This window comes from Acyrthosiphon pisum, chromosome X, assembly GCF_005508785.2.
Source record: "Acyrthosiphon pisum isolate AL4f chromosome X, pea_aphid_22Mar2018_4r6ur, whole genome shotgun sequence".
NCBI lineage: Eukaryota > Metazoa > Arthropoda > Insecta > Hemiptera > Aphididae > Acyrthosiphon > Acyrthosiphon pisum.
Genome location: NC_042493.1, coordinates 98,320,168 through 98,324,969, shown reverse-complemented (window position 1 = coordinate 98,324,969; position 4,802 = coordinate 98,320,168).

The following is a 4,802-nucleotide window of genomic DNA, read 5'->3' as shown; positions in this document are numbered from 1 at the left end:
ACTCTTGAACGTTTTGTTTGTTCTGGACCGTCTTTTATATTTTCTTTTATCAAAAAAGCTTTGGGAAAATGTGTTTGACAAATTCGATAACCTACTAATAAAGGAATTGGAACTACAAATTCCCAATTTTTTCTACGGTTTTTAGTGACTATAAAAGTCGGTACCCTTTCTGTACCTATATTGCATATGGCATATTTTTTTGGCATGATGACTAAGAGTCGGACTGATTAATAATAAAAAAAAAAATCCAAAAGTTATAATCTACGAAAACACTCATTACCTAAGTTAAATTACTTAACAATATACCTTTGTTTTAATAACTTTTGGCGCAATTTTTGATTAATGTTTTAGATTTAGGCGGGGATATGAGTGTATTGGTTTTACAATGCTTTATTCTGTGTTAGTTTAGCATTTAAAAATATAAAATATGACTTCGCCCTCCTCCCTCCAGACATTTCTCTCCTAAAAGTCCAAACCTACTCCCCTAGTACTTTCCAATACAGTAGAAAAGCTGGCAGCTGCTGCAGAATGAAAGCCCGGTTAATAAATAAAAACTAAAATATTAATCCGCTAGATAGTGACACGTGTGCATGACTATTCCCTGTCCGGTCATTAGAAGCACGGATTCCATTATCAAGTTGCCAGACCTAATAATCTAAGACCTTGGTATTGAATAAATTTGAACTGGGGCCAGTTAATGGGCTACGTGTTATTTAATTTTAATTAATTGTGAATGAAATCAATAAAATAATTATTATATTATCATAAATTAAATGTATATAAAATCTAATACTATAAAATGAAGAATGAGAACAGCTAACTTAGGGCGACCCATGGAACGGAAAACGCCGGCTATGGTGAAACCGTGGCGTAAAAAAAGAAGCGCCGCTCCGTTTCTACAGTCCGCCCAACCCGTTCCTGTCGATTCCTTGGCGCGTCCAATCGCGTACCTTCGACGCGGCGGCGGTTGGTTGGTTTTACAATTTTTCGAAAACAAAACGTTTTTCGAAAAATGTTACGCTTTTTACGCCGTTTTTCACATTTTTGTCATTTTCTCCTATATTCACTCCTATATTCACATATAGTTCGTTTGTTTTAAAAGCCGCCGATGTGCGGTTTGTACACGATATCGGTTCGTAGCCATCGAAACTGACGCCAGCGTCGGTCGTTATTATTGCTTTTTTCGTCTTTCTCGATTCGTTTCGTCTTTTCAATTGTCGTTTAAATAAACTCCATAACAAACTTATCAAAATAATAAAAAGAAGAAAAACTTACCGGGCTGTTCTAATATGATAAATTCATCATTAACATCGTCATTACCATCATCTTCTCTAGGTAAACAAAAACCAGCACTATTATTACCACTATGTATACACATTAAATTAAACTCCATACCAAACAAATTAAAAATTAAAAAAAAGAAATACCTAGTTGTTCTAATATGTTAAATTCATCATTAACATCATCATTATCATCATCTTCTCTAGGTAAACTAAAACCATTACCACTATTACCACTATTTTAGAGAACAGAAGTTTCTTTAGAAATGTATATTATGTATAGACATTAAATTTAATTTATAAACACAAAAAAAAATGGATAAACGGACTTACCTAAGTTCAATGATTTTTTTTTTACAAAACTGTATCAAGACTACCTCTATACTTATTAATTTGTTCTTGCATTTTTAATTTTAATTTCCTTTTAGAACAGCCACTTGGGTACTGTCTCGACGACATAATTGTTATGTAAAACAGTTTTTATTTTGTATCTACACAGTAGTACACTTGTACACTACACTATAAATCCATATCATATATACTTCATTGAAAATTAAAGGTATATAATTAAATAGTTTATTAGGTACCTTTAATAGTTAAAAACCACGACTGCCGATGACTAACTAGCAACTAGGTGGATTGGGCTACGGGCAGGGGTGTACAACTCTATAGCGACAAGCTGCATTAGCTTGATAAGAATATTACGAAATCAGAATGCCAACTGTAATTATATGTACACAAGTTACCATAAGTTGGTATAACAAAAAACGACTTTGGCACATAGTATATTTTACTATTTGTGTAATATGAAAAATTAAGCCCATGAATTAATATAATATAAATTATAACAAGTATTATAATATTCGTGGTTGAGCCTCAAAAAGTATTAAGTACAAATATTGATGTGAGTACTTTTAATTTAAATTATTAGTACTAGTAATTTAAATGGTAGTTAATAATTATGTTATTTCTTTATGATGTATTTCACTCATTGTAGATGCCATCCAAAAATTGTGTTGTTGTTGGTTGTGATACAACTTACAAAGACAAATCTACAATACGCCATTTATTTCCAAACAATGATGAAGCTTTGTTTTCCAAATGGGTTCAAAGTACAGGAAATCCAAAATTAAAAGGGTTAAGTGTACAACAAGTGCGTAAATCATTTGCAATGTGCTCAAAGCACTTTGATGGTAGTTGTACAAGCACTGGAACAAAAAAACTCAATCGAAATGCTGTTCCAACATTATGCTTACCAGCTGGTTTGTATTTATACAATGAAACATAATTTGTGATTTGTGAGCATGTTTATGTGTATAATATGGTGTATATAATGCAACTTTTTATTTTGTTTATAAGATTCTAACTATAAATTCCAAATAATACCTAATATCCATTTTGTAATAATTATAACATCTATTCCAGTGGGGAATATACTTTCCCAAAATCAATTACAATTATTTTTTAGTTGTTCTATCATTGATTATAAGTACTAGTGTTTATAATTAATGGTTCTATGTATTTGATAATCAAACTTTGATTTGAGAACATAATATGTTCAAAATTATTGAGTATTGTGTATGTAAGTAATGTATTAAATGTCAATGTATTATTTGAATTATTATTATTTGTTAGTTGAATCTATTAGTGTTATGTGTTGCATGTAATGTATATATTATATGTGTGTCTAAGGGTACCTAATGGAAATTAATAATTAAGTATTGCTAACATTAATTGAGCTTTCTTAATTATTAGTATATACTTACACTTAAATATAATTATGAGAATTAAAATAATAATACAAAAAACCAAAATTAATATTATTACCTATATTATTCATTCATGACCACATTAGACACTAACCTTTATATACATAATATTTAATTAAATAAATGAATTACATATAACTAGAATCACTATTTTATTAAACCTTTATAAATGACTACAATATATTTACATTCAAAACATCATTAAAATATTAAACGAAAAATGAAATCATTAAATCTTTTTGATTATTATCAATTTGATAAACACATTAGACTACATCCACCTTTAAATAAAACTTAATCAAAGAAGCTAATTAAATAACATTACATCTTACAATAATATACCTTTTTATTTTTACCAAAAACATTAACCACATTAGAAATTAATACATTTTATTATTTAAACACCACAGTAAGCTTTTCATAACATATTGAACTATATTTAATTATGAATCATAACAGAATATCATACTTAATAATATTTTATATAAGTATATTATGTATTACGTTATACCTTATATTGTAAAAATTAACAATAACAAATATATCACCTCTGTGACAGCATATAGGCAATACCAAATAAAATATAATATTTACCTATTTTTAATTAACTATAGTACTAGTTACTACATGTCTACATTAATTTCTTTAACTTTAGCCATATATAAGTCACTACAACAACAAAAAAAACTAGAAAACATAGGTATTAATACCTAAAAAAAAAATTTTTTAATTAATAAAAATAAATAAATAAATAATTTGCTAAATATTAACCAAACTTTATAAAAATATTAATATATTATTATGATAAACTCTAAAAATTATTGCACTTACAAATTAAACCTATATACTAAAAATATTATTCAACTTTATTTTATTTTATCATTTATATTATTGAATTAACATTAAATTTAAGTAAATTACTAACAAGAACAATATTGCACTAGAAAAATATTTTACAAAATAATCATTAAGTATAGATATTGGCATTTAAATCAACAAAATCCTGAAAGCTAAAAATTTTAAATTATACAAATCTCAAACTACCTATAATACAAATCGATTTTACCAGCGTAAAAAATCTAGCACACTTATAACATTATATTTTTGAATTTTTCCGTCCCATGATTTTAGTTTCTTAAACATCACTAAAACGTACGATAATCTTCGCACTATAAAATATTAAAACCAGATGTTGAATAGTCATATTAACACAACCAAAAGGTTCCTAGGAGTCAATAACACGCAAGGAATCCACGAAAACTATCATATACATATATAACAGATAGCTAACTAACACTTGCCCTCTTGAAATTATCGAAAACAATCTGTCCCATCATAAAATGTATACCGTCTACACGGTAATATACACGATACAAGTACGTCCAGATGCAAACATAAATTATCACAATAAATTCTGATACAAGTGAAGAAAATAAAATATATTCCAATAACGCGGTGACAACAAGACAATAATTATACCACTAACTAAAAAAAAAAAAACAAACAGCCTGTGTGGTCGAAGACAAAATATGATTCAATGAAAACCAATATCGATAATTACAACAAAACATACCACAGTTCTTAAACTATCGAAGAAAAATTTCAATATTCAATTTTCAATAAGGCATTGACAAGAGTACAAGACACAAACTTTATCAGAAACACATACACAAAACAGAAAACATAAATATATATTTCATATTTCCTATGAATAAAACAAAATACTGGACCAACCAAACAACAAATCAACTAC